Source organism: Osmia lignaria, chromosome 8 (genome assembly GCF_051020975.1).
Source record: "Osmia lignaria lignaria isolate PbOS001 chromosome 8, iyOsmLign1, whole genome shotgun sequence".
Taxonomy (NCBI): domain Eukaryota; kingdom Metazoa; phylum Arthropoda; class Insecta; order Hymenoptera; family Megachilidae; genus Osmia; species Osmia lignaria.
In genome coordinates this window covers 3,238,042-3,256,861 of record NC_135039.1, presented here as the reverse complement: position 1 = coordinate 3,256,861, position 18,820 = coordinate 3,238,042, and positions in this window count along the sequence as shown.

Here is an 18,820-nt window from a genome sequence, read left to right as displayed (position 1 = left end):
CTATATTTATATTTGTATTTATACTTATATTATATTTAGGCTTATAGTTACTTTTATATTTCATATTTTATATTCTTAATCTTATTTCTACCATTTTCCCAACCTTATTGCTACCTTATATTTTAAACATATTAACTTAAAACTTAAGCTTAGTTATAACTTAGCTAACTTACATTGCTAACTTATATTATATTCAGCAGGGGTACGGTGGATATGGAAACGGGGGCGGATATGAGGGCGGGTATGTGAGTGGGTGTGAGTGTGGGTAACTGTATGGATGTGGTATCATTGGGTGATGTGAATATGAATAGTACGGATGCATCTGATATGGATGGGATGGCTGGCAGGGGGGCTGCTGGGGATAGGATTGGTGTCGGTTTGGCGGGTTTGCGGTGTTGGTTCCGGAAAATGGCTCCTGCTGGTTTGGTGGTTGGGTTTGCACCTCCATTAAAGGGGGTGGTGGCGAGTTGCGTGGTCTTGGTGGTGCTGAGGCTGATCTTGCCCGTCTTGCCTGTCTTAGTCGTTGCCCTTGTCGGGTCCACCGATACGGGTCACGTCGCCTTGTGGACGCCTGGCTTAGGTGTACCACCGCGGCGGCGTGGCGTATGGTTTCCCGCTGAATACGCCCCACACGAGCGGATACTGCCCTCTCCACTGACCCTGAGATGACAGCGTCCAGCTGCTGTAATGATGGTGAATAGAGGTTGGTCACTGAGAGTTACTGACCTATCTCATTCTGACAGGAATTTAATTTTGGGTTAATTGTGATTAATCTTCTTTAACTGAGATATTTTCGCCATCATTTCTAATAGTAACAGGTTCCCCTGTGCTAGATTGACCTCCGGAAGGTTTTGCTTCATGCCAAGGATCCGCTGGAGAAACCTTGAGTCTTCTTCCTTGACATACAATGCCAAGGCTTCCTGCTTCCAATGCCTGGCCCGCACCCTCCTCAGTCCGGAACGTGATGAAAGCGTGGTACCCTGTTGATCTTCGCAGAACCACTGCATGTTCCGCTCCATACGGTAGGAAGATCTCCAGAAGTTTGTTTTTCTTCGTATGCGGTGGCAGTCTTCTCACGAAAACCCGGCGACCTACCTTGTTCTCCTTGCGCCCTTGATGTGTTTGATGTGTCGCCATTACTGACCTACCGTATCAAACACAGTGGTATAAGCTATAGGAAACCAACCGACCAGTTATGGCAAGGGCCACGTCGGAACATTTTCGTGGTTTGGTGTTCCATAAGACTGTAAGATAAATTGGAGAAAGTATATAATTCAAGGACCGCCATAACTATTAATTCACTATTATTCTCGGAGGAGGTAATAGATGTGTAACAACGGCTGCGGATTCTTCTAAGGGAATCGCTGTTGATCCGGCTGTAGGAATTGGTCGTCTATTTCTTCCGCAGAGGCGGGTTACCCAAAATAAGGTGTTCGTTGATCTCCAAAAATAAAAGAGTATTATTCCCAGTATTATTGTTGCTTGAGCTGCTATGGTTCTGTAGGTAAGGCCAAAATGAAATCTCTTTTCGCGGTGATGTACTTCCAATCTTCCCAGTTCGTTTTCTATCCCATGTAGGGAGCCTATTGTGTTTTCTGCACCCTCTGATAACTGCTTGATAACTGTTTAGTGATTCTACTATATGGTTTCGCCCAACATTGGGGAAGACTTCACTAATGTTTAAAAGTAAATGGGGATTGTAGAAAAATTGTTCCGTATTTATAAAAGTTTGTGTTCCAATCAGAGTGGTAGATCTTGTTTTTGCTACGCAATCTGGACGTATTTCTATTATTCCTGTTCCTTGTATTGTTTTTAATATATCTGCTTGGTTTTTGCATAAAATTTGTAAGGATTCGGATTCCTTTGTTGAGTATAATCATCCTCTTGTATGCTTCAGACGACGCCACTGAGATTCACGAAACGTAGTAAGCCTGATGTCACAGAATTGCAAACTCCTCTTGTGTGATTCCGTTACTGATACCTCATACAAAGGTACCTCCAAGTCATACAAATGCATGTACCAAGTTTGTTTACATGAATTTAAAAATGTCTCTGTTGCGCCAAAATAAGTGCTATGATCGTTACTTAAGCCTAGATATGGATATTGAGGTAATACAGACGCCGAGACATTAGTGCTGTCACTGATATTTTGCAGAATCGGCAGATTATGAAGTTGGTATAGCTGATATCCTATGCGATTTACCAATAATATGTGTATGGTTACTAGTATCCTCCCTGAACGATGTTCCAAGGTTACCTGGCTTATTTTAACTATTTATTCCACTCTTAGGTGGTTTCGCGGAATAGGTACCTCGTAATGAGTGGCTGAGTTATGGATTTCATCTATGATGGCTCTGAATTTGCAACTAGTTAGTAATGACGGGTGCAATTTCCCATCTTGAGCTCTGAGTAACATGAACATAAAATTTTGTGCTGCCAAAATTTAATGATTCAATGAATTTTCAATGGAACTCGCCTACTGACTTAATTTTTACTCTATTGTCTTTAACGTTGTTCATTAATTCTGCGATCAAATTATGTATACTATGTAGGTCATTCATTACCAGATGGGTTTGATTTTTAATTAGCTGAGTAATTTTCTTCTGATCCGTGTACAATTTATCTATTTGCGAATCGAAATAATTTGCATCATCCATGTCGAGTGTTCCGAATAGTGTTCGACTAAGAGTTCCGACAAATCCAAATGGTGCACTGCGACGAACTATTGTTTTTGGTGGAGCGTCCCTCTCATTTATTGAACGACCAATTTCCGAGAGCATTGTTTTGACTTCTGCATGTATTTCCAGGGCTTCCTTTATCCTTTCGTTCAAGTAATGTGTTTGCAATACTGAGCTGCATTCCAATTTAACGGGAAATTTCAGACATCGGTTGTAAATTGTATTTAAGTTGGTGTATTCTTCCGGAAATTCGTTTTCCAATTTAGCCGTATCTATTACTAACGCCAATCAGCCCTTCGAAAGCGAATATTATGTGCCTTTTCGAAGTACAATTCAGGATTTGTGTCGATGCGTGACATCCGATATGGTTCCTGAGCTTGAGTGATGAGTACAAGGAATAGTAGTGCCAGTTGTGTGTATGCCGTTCTTTCCTCCCAATTTAGAATAATTTCAGTTTGTCAATATGTTTCGCGAATCGTTTCCCATCTACATCTTCCAGGAAAACATTGTTCTTTTCCAGAATTCTGACTATCCTATATGGTCCATGATAACGTTTACTGAATTTATCTTTTCGTGGTTCAACCATGACGTGTACCATGGCCCCTATTTTACCGTTAAATGGTCGTAATTTTCCATCATATTAACTTTTGACCTTTGTTTTGCCTCAATTAAATTCTTCCTTGCTATTGTTTACATTTCAGAAAGACGAGTTGTGAGATCATGTAAATAAGAGTTATATGTGGGTAATTCGTCGTTGTTATTTTGCCAGATACTAATTCAAATGGTGTAAAACTTGTAGCTTCATGTACTGATATGTTGTAAGAAAACATCGCAAATGGTACTAAACGATCCCAATCATCAAAATTATTTATGTAATGTCTGATGTATTCAGTTAAAACAATGTGGCTTCTTTGCAATGCGCCATGTTGCCATCGTTCGATGACCCCCAACCTTGCTTAACATAATCAACATACAAGTCCATTTTTCTTTTGAATTGTTCCTGTATCTGTTTTTTTCTTTGCCCCTGTTTCTTTTTTAAATCTGCAGTATTTACAGTCCACTTTTTAAATGGTAAGTTATACACTATGTGCAATAAGCATTCCAAACAGCGAATCCACGCATGTAGGAACGAGATTCCAAACTTGTAATTCTCACTGTTAGAAACATTGGGTGTTATTCGGTTCAGATCGTTCATCTCAGTTGGTTTAGCATGACAAATATAACATCTCATCGCAGAGGATGTATTTGTCATAGTATTACACACTTTATTGTCGACCATAGTGAGCATCATAATATATTCGATTTTAGCATTATTTATATTACATGGCACCAAATTTTCAATTTCCGTGTTAACACTGTTAATTTCTTCTTTAATAATATCTTTATTTTCTTTAACGTACCGGAATTGAATCGGTCGACAGAACCACGGTGAAGAAGGTGTAGAATTTTGCCATATTATTTCGGAGTTCAATTTATTTACTATTCTTAATGGAACTAAACTAGAAATAAAAATCGCTTCGTCTTCTATATCACAGAATTCATTTTGAATCTGTTTATACCTTGGTAAACCTGCTGCACCATCACACCCCCATTTACATGCGAATGTCAATTCTGTATTATCTATCACTTTTATTATTCTTGAGACTGTGTGATTTAACAAACTTTGTAAGTCTATTTTGACGTGTGTTTCTGATATTTCTATTTTATCTTTTGGTGGATAACAATTATTTTTTTCTATAAGTAATTTATAATATGACGGCCAAGGGTTAATGTTATATTTTATACCTTCGTTTCTCATAGTTACATATTGAAACTTGGACAAGTCTGCCATTGCAAACATGCTCAACGCTTGTTCTATTGTAAATTGTTTCTGTTTGGTGGTATATATTTTTCTATCATGTCCATTATTTTCTAAACGACGAAGAGCCTCTGCTTTTTGATGCATACCATGTTTTCTAAAACTCATTCTAGTTGCATATAACAATTCACTTAATGAAAAATTGTCAACTAGTTCTTCTTACTTTTTCACTTCTGCTACAGTCAGAGAAGATTTTTTTCCCCTTGTAAATAGAGACGGTGGATGTTGGTTGAACCGCGGGGCTTGTTGAAGGTATTTCTTGCGAGATTGTACCGGGATATATAAAATTGTTTCCCAACCAATTGGTTTACCCAACCAATTACACAAACTGTGTAATTAGCATCCACCCACCTTTTTTTTAATTTGAAAGTAAATTGTTTTAAATTAATTTCTAATTCCTTCAAATTTTGAGGCGCGATATGAATGTTTTCACGTATTTTATTACACAAAAATGAAAAATCATTCATATCTCTTTTCGCATTTCGCAATATAAAGAATAAATCTTTATTTGTTTGAGAATCCTCCATTTATATTAAATGAATATCTAAATAGCAAATAACGAAATGCTACATATATAAAATAATCATGTAATGTATCTTGAAGCATTTCTATACTTACCAGACAGATGTTTAATGGATGTAAAACAAAACAGAACTTAAATATAACTTAAACTTTAACTATATAGGAACTATATACAGAAAATATAAATAAACACATAAACAATAAAAATTACGGCTGTAGTTCCGAATACGACCGGTCGCCGATCAAGATGAAATTTGGAGGGTTGGTTGGGAGCAGGTAGACGACCCCAAATATAAAGTGGTATCTTCGGCTTCCTATTAATTTCCGAGATATTAATTAAAAACTTTCGTACAATACATAGAATTTTTCCTATACAGACGTAACTAACGAACAAACGAACATAAAATTTATATTTGTGACAGGTTTGTATCACAACATTAAGATATATTTCAGTGTATACGTTTTTTCTTTTGTACTAATGCAGCTACTTTGTTTATATGCAGATGTCTTCACTACTTTTGTGCGAAAGAAAAGTTATTAGAACGCGCGAAGATGAACGACTGTGCAATCATTCTACCGTCAAATGAGGATAAATTAATAAAGTTTGATAATTTTTGTCATCCAGAACGTCATCCATTCATCGTGTACGCCGATTTCGAATGCTTGCTTAAGAAGGTTAACGGCAGCATCAATCAAGGACACTGCAATGCATACCAGCAGCACGAAGCATACAGTGTGGGATATTATTTTCACTGTTCGTACAAGCATCGGTGTGTGAGTATCGCACGTATCGGGGTCCTGACTGTGCTGCATGGTTCGTGAATGAACTTGAGAACCTTGTAAGAAAAATTGCATCATTATTCAATACGATTGTGCCCATAACAAATTTGACGGGTGATGAAAGAGAAAATTATATGAATGCAACGCATTGTTATATTTGCGAAAAACCGTTCGACATCGACGAAACAAAAGTTCGAGATCATTGCCATTTCACTGGTCGTTACCGAGGACCTGCTCATCAGGGATGTAATTTAAATTATAAAAATAAACGTTTTATACCGATAGTGTTTCATAACTTATCGGGATACGATGCACATTTTGTAATAAAAGAATTAGTAACGATTATCGAAAGTTCAACATCAGTATTGCCAATTACAAAAGAAAAATATATTTCATTTTCAACGATTGTGGAACGTCACAAAATTTCGCTTCGATTTATAGATTCATTCAAATTTTTAAGTTCAAGTTTAGATAAATTGAGTTCGTATTTAAAGAAAGACGATATGACGATTTTACGATGGCAATTTAATTTTTTGGATGAAATAAAATTCGATTTGCTTACACGAAAAGGTATCTTTCCATACGATTATGTTACCGACTATATGAAACTGAATGAGACAACATTGCCGACATGTGAGAAATTTTATAATCAACTAAGCGACTGTGCAGTTTCACAGCAGGATTATGACCGCGCAATAAAAGTCTGGCGCAGTTTTAATATAAAAACACTTGGCGAATATAGCGATTTATATTTAAAAACAGACGTTTTATTATTAGCCGACATTTTTGAAAATTTTCGCAGCTGTTTAAGAAGTTACAAATTGGATCCTGCATATTACTATACTTTACCCAGATTTACGTGGGATGCAATGTTGAAGCACACGCGTATCGAATTAGAATTATTGACAGATATCGATATGCTACTTTTCATAGAGCGCGGCATACGTGGTGGTTTAAGTCAATGTTCTAATCGATACGCAAAGGCCAATAATAAATACATGGATTCGTACAATTCCGAAGAACCATCGCGATATTTAGTTTATTTCGACGTTAATAATTTGTATGGATGGGCAATGTCGCAGTATCTACCTAACGGCAAGTTTAAGTGGTTAGACGATAATGAAATTAAAACTTTTAACATTCATGCGATATCCGAAAATTCGGACATTGGATATATTTTGGAAGTCGATTTGAAATACCCGCTAGAATTACACGATAAGCATGCAGATTTACCTTTTTGTCCAATACGCGAGAAGCCTCCTAATGCCAAACATGAGAAACTACTCGCTACAGTTCAGGATAAGCAACGTTACATCATCCATTACCGCAATCGCGTTTTAGAATTTAAACGATCTCCATGGCTTCGCGAATACATTAATTTAAACACGCAACTTGGAACTGTAGCTAAAAATGATTTTGAAAAGAATTTATTTAAGTTAATGAATAATGCAGTTTTTGGTAAAACTATGGAGAACGTTAGAAATCATCTAGACGTTAAATTAGTTACAAAATGGGAAGGTAGATAAGGGGCCGAGGCCCTGATATCAAAACCAAATTTTCATAGCAGATCAATATTTTCGGAACATTTGGTCGCAATAGAGATGCGAAAGTTGGAAATTAAATTTACAAAACCTATTTATGTTGGTATGTGTATTCTGGATATATCAAAAACATGTTTGTACGAATTCCATCATGATTATGTTTGGCCGAAATTTAAACATCTTTGTAAAATATTATACACCGACACAGATAGTCTTATATACGAACTGGAATGTGATGACATATACGATGTAATGAAACGCGATATACATCGGTTTGACACAAGCGACTATACCGAGGACAATGTTTACAGTATGCCACGAGTAAATAAAAAAGTACCGGGATTAATGAAGGATGAAAATAATGGGTGTATAATGACTGAGTTTGTTGGACTTCGGTCGAAAATGTATGCTTTACGCGTAGAGGGCAAACGGGACACGAAAAACGTGAAGGGTGTCAAAAGTAACGTAATTAGGAAAACTATTTGCTTCGATGATTATATACGTTGCTTGTATGATCGTTTAGAAGTGCATCGTGAACAGAGATGTATTCGTTAAAAATTGCACAATGTATATTCTATATGTGAAGAAAAGAAGATGCTTAGTCCCTACGATAATAAACGATTCATAATTCCACAATCCACAAGAACATTGCCTTGCGGACATTATAAAATAAATAATTATTCGTGAAAAACATATATGGACGGAAGCTGATTTGAATTTGCGGCAGTTGTTCCAGGAGTAGTTGGATGTGAGTTACTTGTCCGCTTTTTGTTTTATTAGATTTTTACTATGTATTAATGGATATTTTATTTTATCTGTTATAGCCGGATTGGTGGATAATAAGGAAAAATATATAATAAGAATAATGTAAAGTAGTTGTTCTATGCGGATTCTAAATCACTGGCGTCAGCATTTTTTTTGCTGACTCAGCAGTAATTTGACACCATCAGCAGAAATATGATACCCCCTCCCCGCCCCCTCTACCCACCCCCATGACCTTGAACTAAAATTAGACGCCACCGTCAGCAGAAATATGATACGTCCTGACCTTGAACTGAAATTTGACACCTCACCCCATGACAACCCCCCCCCCCCCCCCCATGACCTTGAACTGAAATTTTACACCACCGTCGGCAGAAATATAACACCCTACCCCCACCCTCCATGACCTTGAACTGTTTGTTCTTATCGGAAGACCACTTTTTTCTACGTCTTGGAAATGATTTTTTCTACGTCTTGGAAATGAGTTTTTTGTTGACGCAGCAAATCTGACACTGCAATTCGTGACTATAGATAGTAGGGGGTTTGCTAAAGTATCAAGCACACGCAAAACCAAATTGACCATCACCGCAAGCGCATCGTTCGCGAGATTGTATTGTGAAAAGTGAAATATGTATTCTCAAAGTTTCAAAGAGTTTTTTTGCCAAAGGAAGCGCCCCGCAAGTTCTACTCAAGAAGAAGAGGCACGCTAAAAAATGACAAAACATCAGAATGACGTGAAGTAAGTGTTCGAAACACATTTCATTTAACGCTGTCGGTATTTATTCTAATAACATACTTAAACGGTATTTATTTGTTCTAGAATCGCAACACAATTATCATGCACAATTTTGGGCCGAAAATATCCATTGACGGATTCCTGTACAAAGTATTTGGAAATCGGCATAAATATACTTGGCGGCAATTTCTACCCGCAACTCGTATTATCAGACAGCCGAAACAACCGCCTGGAGCTGAGCATAGTCACATGGTCGCTGATTGTAGCCGAAGCAGACAACGTATGCAGCTTCTTTGACGATTCAAAAGATACACGCGACAATATTAATTTTAATAATATAAGTGTTGAATTTGGAGTGCTATATGGTGAAAAAGTAATTAAATTGATTAGCAATGATATATGTATGTGCATGATGAAAAAAACATTTGAGAAAATGGTAATTTTAAATGATTGTATAGTTGAAATGCATAATGCATTATATGATAATCTGTATTCGGTGGAACAAAAATTTAAAGAGTTTGTTGCATTAGTTCGGGGATACGGGGATGTAAAAGTGCCTGCAGAGGTTGTGCGGCATATCAAAGAAACTGATATTTATAATCCAAATTCAATTATTGATTGCGAATTAGTAGCTTTAGGTATTCAGGCAATAATAACAGCCGCATCAGCAGCATCTTAACAGAGAAAAAAGGATTATGTTACAAATTATGTTAGAAATTATACTTTAATAAATCATAATGTATTGCATCATTTACAACTTCTCTCTCTACCTATATAAACCTAAACATCCCAGGAAAAAATTTCACTTCCTATACGATAGTCGTACGATGTGCATATGCACATTTGATCTTCGAATTAGCACAAAAAAAGAATTCGCACCAGATTGGAAAACACTTTTGTCTGCGCGCGTTGCTGAAATATTGTTAGCCAAAGAGTTAGCCAAAGAAGAAAGTAATGGCACCGCGGAAAAGTAACAAGAAGAAGAAGACGAAATTGCGCAAACTTCCAGTTGCAAAACGTGGGGGATTTCTTCCAGCACTTGTACCTATTTTTGCAGGCCTTTCAGCTTTGGGCACGGTGGCCGGCGGTGCAGCAGGTATCGCCAAGGCAGTCAACGATGCATCTGCAGCACGGAAAACACTGGAGGAAGTGAAACGGCACAATCGTGTTATGGAAGGACATGGACTTTACCTTGCACCATATAAACGGGGAAAAGGAATTAAAGAAAAACAAAAAAAGAAGCGCTTCGGCAAACTGTAACGCTTCCACAGGACGCAATGACAAATGTACAATTATATAACTTTGCACGAAAGTTGAACTTTCCATATTTTCGAGGCGTTTTCATGCGTACAAATTTGCCCTCTAAATCGTTCTTAAACGAATGCGGTATCGTGAATTTAGATAAATCGGAAGGTCCTGGTACACACTGGGTAGCTTACGTAAAGCGAGGTAATTGTGTTAAATATTTCGACTCTTTTGGAAATCTGAGGCCACCGACAGAGTTAATAAACTACTTCGAAAACCATGTAACGATTTTATACAATCACGTGCAGTATCAGAAATTCAATACGAGTGTATGCGGACAACTCTGCTTGCATTTTTTAGCCGGAAATGTATAAAATAGTTTCGATGCACATAGTCTTCACAGTTGCAAAGATATCGTTGACGTTTACGTTAAGCGGAAAAAATTCTGTGCTTAGCACTGATTACTTTCCACCTATAGACTTGAAGGATGATAATTACGAACTCGGACTCGTTGATTTTCAAGCTTTCAACACAATACCGAACGTTGACTTTACAAACAATAAATTTTACTTTGATGCCGATGGTGAGATCACGATACCGGATGGTTCGTACGAACCCGAAGCGCTAAATAAATACATGCAAGAGAAAATAATGGACAAGACAAAAATCATTTTATTTCGTACAAATAACAGCACTTTGAAAAGTGAAATATATAGTGATTATACAATCGATTTTACCAAACCAAATAATATTGGATCGCTTCTCGGGTTTTCTACATATCGCATATTACCGCCGGGGCAATGGCACGAGTCGGATATACCGGTAAATATTATGAAAGTAAATGTGCTGAGGATCGAATGTAATATTACAACTGGTGCGTATAGCAACGGTCAATGTGTTCATACCATTCATGAGTTTTCACCGCGCGTGCCGCCAGGATATAAAATTTCGGAAAGTCCTACGTACGTCATTTATCTTCCAGTTATCGTGAGAGCCATTGATCACCTTAGTATACGCATTACCGATCAAAACAATAATCTGATAAATTTCCGTGGAGAAGAAGTGACAGTGAGGCTTCACATTAGGCGGTGTAAAAAATAACATGAATATAAACATAATCGATGGTCTGTTGAACGGCTCGAACGGCCCGCGAACGGCCCGCGAACGGCTCGTTGAACGGCTCGAACGGCTTTCCGTTGCACGGCTCGAACGGCTTGAACGGCCCGCGAACGGCCCGCTGAACGGCTCGAACGGCTTTCCGTTGAACGGCTCGAACGGCTCGTTGAACGGCTCGAACGGCTCGTTGAACGGCTCGAACGGCTCACTGAACGGCTCGAACGGCCCGCTGAACGGCTCGAACGGCTCGTTGAACGGCTCGAACGGCTCGAACGGCTCACTGAACGGCTCGAACGGCCCACTGAACGGCTCGAACGGCTCGGTGAACGGCTCGAACGGCTCGTTGAACGGCTAGAACGGCCCGCTGAACGGCTCGAACGGCTCGAATGGCATGCTGAACATTTTACGACAGCCGCAGTAAGGATAATGATGTAAAAACGATGACAATTATACAATCATTCAGTAGAGGAAATATATCCAAATCGGACACATCGCAAGAGCACATCGTTGAACGCTCCGACGACGCGGCCGTTTAATATACGTTAAATATCCATTCATTTAATAGCCTTTCAAGAGAACAAGCAGCACTTATGCCAAACATTACTAGAAATAATGCTGTTGTACACAGATGCTAAAACTCAACCGATCAACAATCCGCCGAATGCATTATTGGGCGCCCCGTTGAACGAGTGGCTAAAAGGATCGTTAGAAAATGGATGGAACCAGAACTTCAATCACAAACGCACAAACTGTACTTGCTGCAGCAATTGCCACGGTTGCAGGAATGATAATCATGTATTAAACGGTGATGACTCTTTACAATCATTTAGTAAGGACAATATCTCCAAACTGAACACATCGCAAGATTTGAGCGACAAAAACGCGCAATTTCTGCAATCGTTGGGTTTTGTGATTAAGAAACGAAAATGATGGATCCATTGAACATTGCCAGTTTACCGATTTCTGATGATCGAATTACAAAGATCGAATTACATAGTTACAGCCCATACGCCAACACAACGTTCGGAAACAATGATGAAATACGAATTCCCATTCAACAACAAGATTTGTACACGTTTCCTAGTGAGAGTTACCTTTACGTCGAAGGAAAACTCATTCTCAACGATGACAATGTTGCAGGAACTTCAGTTGGACTAGAAATGAATTGCGCCGCATTTATGTTTGATGAAATTCGATATGAATTAAACGGCGTGGAGATTGATCGTTGTAAAAACGTTGCAATAACAACTATGATAAAAAATAGAGTATCGTTGACAACGACAAGATCGAAAATGCTTGAAAACGCTGGCTGGATAGACATACCCAATGCAGGAGGCTACTTTGACTTTTGTGTTCCTCTAAATATGCTGCTCGGTTTCTGCGAAGATTACAAACGAATAGTGATTAATGCGCATCATGAATTGATTCTGATTCGGTCGCGAGACGACAAAAACGCTATTTTTGGAACAGATGGTGCAAAATACACGCTGCAACTATACAAAGTACAGTGGAGGATGCCACATGTCACGCTCGAAGAAAGGCACAAACTTTCATTGTTGCGCATCCTTGAAAACGGTCAAACGATAATTATAAGTTACCGTTCCTGGGACTTATACGAGTATCCAATGTTACAAGCAACCACTAAACATACATTGAGCATTAAAGCAGCTACGCAATTAGAAAAAGCACGATATGTAATATTTGCATTACAAACGGATAAAAAAAATAGGCTCAATAGACATATCACCAAATTTGATGACTGCAAACTCACCAATTTTCGATTGTATTTAAATTCGGATTCATATCCGTATGACAATTTGAATCTTGACTTTAATAAAAATAGATACTCTGTCCTTTACGACATGTATGCAAAATTCAGAAAGTCATATTACGGAGCAATGTGCAGTAATGGTGATGACGGAGCTCTATACGATAAGATACTCTTTTTTGGCTACGGCCCGTTCGTTGTCATTGATTGCTCGCATCAGAACGAATCGATAAAAAGCGCTACAATCGATGTAAGAATCGATTTTGAGTGTAGTGAAAACGTTCCTGAAAATACTAGCGCTTACTGTTTGATCATTCACGATCGTATCGTGCAGTACAATCCACTGACCAATGTAGTGCGCAAACTCTCTTAAGTGGAAGAGGGTTTATATGAGATTATTCCACAGCAAAACCAGTCATTTTTCGCCACAAATTCAACTAATCAAAATGAACGTACCAACATTCGTGGACATTCAAGGCTTCAAAAGCGATACGAACGAGTTATTCGTAAAGGAACTTGCCATCTTCCAGAATGGGAATCGTGTACAATGTTTCATCTTTGCGCCTCCATTTGCTAAGAGAAAATTGTCGAAAGCAGAATTAAGACAAATAAAATGGTTGACGCAAAATCATCATGGTTTTGAGTGGGACGATGGTACCGTGCCGTATTCACGCCTTCAAGAGTGTGCCGCTTCGTGTTTGAAAGATAGTATTCATGGATCTGTATACGTCAAGAGCATTGAGAAAGAAAAATGGCTGAAGAAACTTTATCCTTCAGTCAGTCCAATCAATATAGAGGTTTTGAACAAAGATGACGATCTACCGAATTTGCCAACCAAGAGCCAGCATATTCAGGATGGATGGATGGATAAACATATGGCATGCATCGCGCACAACGGAGCATGTGCTATGCGAAACGTATCGATATTAAAAGAATGGTGGTTAAAAAAAAGGAAGGAGGAAGATGAAGAGCTGTGTATGGAACATTATAACCGGCCGGGGGATGACACGCACATAGATGGACCTCCACCGAAAAAGAAAAATTGTTACATTTGTCTTAAAACACGAAACATTTAATATCATTTATTAATTTTGTTCATTACTGTAAAATAATAAAATCTATTTAGTAAAAATATACTTTATGCGTCTTAATGTTGTTTTACCTAGAACGATTGTATGTGTAACGTTTATGTTTCATATTCCAATGTAGGAGATACAAAGGAATGTTCTTCTATTTCAAAGACACGAGGGAGTAGGGCGAAATCCATGTTTACATGCAGACACGTGTCGATGTGCAATCTGGTACAGACAGAGAGAGCATCGTCGAGACAGACTTTTGGTCACGTTTTGCTTGGATGCGTATTTCATGGCTCAGTCACGAATTGCATTCCGCGTGCCCGCCACCACCGCGTGCCCGCCAACGCCGCGCGCCGCGGACAAAAAGGGTTAATCGCGATTAAAGCTCGTCTATGGCCGCGGCTAAAGCGCGTTCACGACGCGGGCAAGCAGCTTTTCCACAACCTATAAAGAGGCTGAATCATTAAATATATGGTTATTATATAGACGATATGCGTTTCGCAAAGCAGCCCCTGTCTATTTATTCTCGATGTAGACGAGAGGACAACACGCATGGACGATCGTCGGCAACGACACGGACCCCTCTTGCCGAATACGATACGTGGTATAATTTGCGGTCCATCGAACTGCGGTAAAACGAACGTCGTAATCAGTCTGATCGAGAGCCCGAACGGTGTAAGATTCAATAACGTATATGTATACTCAAAATCATTGCAACAACCAAAGTACAAATATCTTGAACGAATTTTGACAAACGTTCCTGAAATCGGATACTTTTCATTTTCAAATAATACCGAAGTCGTGCCACCGAACGAGGCGCTGCCCGATTCGGTGTTTATATTCGATGACGTTGCATGCGACAAGCAAGACGTGATAAGAGAATATTTCGCTATGGGCAGGCACTCGCGCGTGGACTGTTTTTATCTTTGTCAGACTTACGCGAGAATACCGAAACACCTAATTCGCGACAATGCCAACCTTTTGATCGTGTTCAAACAAGATGGCACGAATCTACGCCACATTTATAATGATCATGTAAATACAGATATGTCGTACGAAAATTTTTGTAAATTGTGCACACAGTGTTGGGAACAGAAGTATGGTTTCGTAATAATCGACAAGGATAGCTCGATGGAACGTGGTCGTTACAGAAAAGGATTTAACGAATTTGCCGTTTTCTGAAACATTTAGTCCTTCGATAGAACGCTTAGCGAGTAGACGTCTTCTCTTTGCAATGGATAATAGTAATAATAAAGAATCGAGTAAAGTTGCGAATGCTATAGCTAAAACAAGCGATGCTATACGCAAAAAACGCAGAGCTCTCATATCGGAGAGCATCGACGAAGAGAGAGTCATCGAAAAACGATTGAGACCCGTGGTAGAACCGCTGGAACGAATTATCGAGAATATGTCCGCGGAATTACCACATTCAGACACGATCGATATGAAATCCGAGTCGACATTCCCAACTTTGAATATTAAAGAACCACAAAAATTGACGTCAACTCCTTTTCTTAACCCTCAAAGCACACAAACTGCAAGAGCACGCATTTATTCCGAACCTGGCACATCTTCGAGTGAACGGTCGGTGGATGTGACGAAAGATCGCCCCGATTTTCATCGTGAAGAATCGATACATGCCGTTGATACGTACGGCGATAGCGACGAGAATCTTAATGTTTCTATGCAGCGAATTTTGGACAAGCCTAGGGAAACATACGTAGCCATTTCACGGAAAATTAGGGGCCGTTGGCGGCTAAACACATTCAATTACTCTTTACCGATCGTGAGAAGAAGATAGATGACGTGTATGGAGTATACGTACAACGCAACAAATTAATGCTTGGAAGTTCAGTTTTCGACGTAAACAAAAACGACGATGTGATTATTAATGGAGTGAGGTACAGAGGAATAACTGGTTTGTACGAATTACTATTTATGAGAATGCCTGATGACACCTTGTTCAACGATGCTGATTTACACAAATACGCGGAAATATTAAAGTCGTCGAACGCTCATAGACGCAGCCATATCTCGTCGGGGCTTGTGAAAAGTAACAAGGGTTACAAGTATAAATATATCATTGCAAAATTGCTTAAGAGCGAGCGGCGTGGAGGCAATCTGATACCGTTCGATATGGTGGCTAACGATAACGCGGTGGACTACGTGCACTGGAATGACCCAAACGAGCTCGTCGATAGATTACGTCTTCTCGTATCCTCGAAATCCGCAGGACATACGGGGCATGACAACGAGATCGTTTCTATTATCAAAGAACTTCGAGAAGCCGGGTTGATTATAAATTGACACGTTCGTAAAGCATGATGTTAGTGTACAAACATGAAGAAGGTGAAGAGCAATCATATCACGGACGAGAAGATACAGCTGGTCAACGAGTTGCATGCGCCAGCGAGACGTAACTTTAGACGTAGACGAGTCATTGTACGGGGTTACGTTGATCTCTGGCAAGCGGATCTTGTAGAGATGCGACAGTATGCACGAATCAACAATGGCCACAATTACATACTCACCGTCATCGATGTCTTATCTAAATACGCTTGGGCCGTAGAAGTGAAAACGAAAAATGGAAAAAACGTTACGGATGCATTTTTAAACGTTTTGAATGATGGAAGAAAACCGAAAAATCTTCAAACGGATAAGGGAAAGGAATTTTATAATACAGAATTCCAAAATCTTATGAAAGAATACGATATAAATCATTACTCTACGCACAGTGTAATGAAAGCATCGATAATAGAACGTTGGAATAGGACGTTGAAAAACGAAATGTGGAAAAAGTGCAGGCTTAATGGAAACTACGCGTGGACAACCGTCTTACCGAAGCTGGTCTCAGATTATAATAATAGAACGCATCGTACGATTAGAATGCGCCCCGTCGACGTAACACCGGAACATGCAGACAAACTCTTATCGTCCGTATATTCTAACATAAAGATTGCAGCTCCGGCCAAGTACAAGGTCGGTGATCACGTGCGAGTTAGTAGATACAAAACCTTATTCGCAAAGGGTTATACGCCGAATTGGACAACTGAAATTTTCACAATTATTAAAATTCAACGAACAAATCCTGTAACGTATCTCTTGCAAGATATGCAAAAACAACCGTTGGTTGGCGGGTTCTACGAATATGAGCTACAAAAAGTAAAAAATCGTGATGTATACTTAGTGGAGAAGGTTCTACAACGAAAGGGAAATAAAGTTTTCGTCAAATGGTTGGGGTTTGATTCTACACACAATTCATGGATAGGAGCGAACAATATTTTGTAATCTATATTTAAAAATGTTTGTAATTATGCAGATTATGTGAGTAAATAATTTTTCGGCTTTATTCTGTGTTTACTTTTATTACAGGGGAATGTTATTTTATAAATGAATGGAGGTTGGTCTAAGAATAAATTATATTGATAATTTTGAATACTTTTTAATACATAATACATAATACATAATACAATACAATAATACATTATATACAATTCGCTGGGGGGGTGGAGGCTATAACAGACAAAATAAAACTCGCATTAGGTAAAATCTAATAAATTAAAGACATAAACGGACGGACAACTCACATCAGCATCTCCTCCAACTGGCATCGGATTGCATTTATTGACCACTTAAATTTTCCGTGTATGGTAGACATGGTGATACACATCAATATCTCCCCAAATAGGGCCCTCATCTATTTCCTCATCAAACAGAGCCCTCAAATCGAATAAGCCTTCATGATTCGGATTCCAACCTTCGGCCCACATTAACATCTAGCTGAACCGATGGTCTGCTCGCTTCCGGCGCACTTCGATGAATCTTTTTATTGGCACTAATCCTAACCTTTCAGCTTTTAACAAACAACTAATTAAAAATAAAATTAACACACCAAGACAAGTAATCGTTAAAGACTACTTACAGTACTGCTCAATAAGTGCCTTAAAGGCAAGTAGTTCAAGTCGCGGAACGGTGGCCATCGTAAACTGAATAACGCGAAACGAGCAGCGGATAACGAAATGAATAGTGGATAATGAAAACTCATCGGTTTATAAAGCACCGAGAAAATACCCCCTCCAATCCTAATACATCCAAACACTAGACTTTCAGCATCTCGCGAAACTGCAAATTTGCAAGAACTCCGAATCGGGCGCCTCTCTCTCTCTCTCACATGAAATTGCAAGGTTCGCAAGAACTTGAACATTGCAAAGAATAATTTTAATATCGCATTAACGATTTTACAATTTTATTTTCATATTACATTAATGAAGTAGGGGGAAGGGTGAGGCAAAGAATAAATTACAGTAATAACGATTATATAACTTTGTCATATTATTTATTTTATTATATTGTTACAAGTACGGGGATGGGTGTGGCAAAATAAATTACATTGATAATGATTATATACTTTTATTTTATCTTTATAACTTTACTATATTATTAAAATAAGTATGGGGAAGGGTGTGACAAAAAATTCTTTTATTTTATCATTACTATATATTTATTTTCTCACCGATATTTTATAACTTATTAAAGGAAGTATGGGAAAGGGTGTGGCAAAACTAAATTACATCGATAGCGGTTATATATATAATTTATTATATTTTTATATTATGTATATTCTTATATTATTATTATTATTATATTATTATATTATTATTATATTATTATTATATTATTATTATATTATTATTATTATATTATAGTCATCTTCCCCGCATTAGGCTATAATAGATAA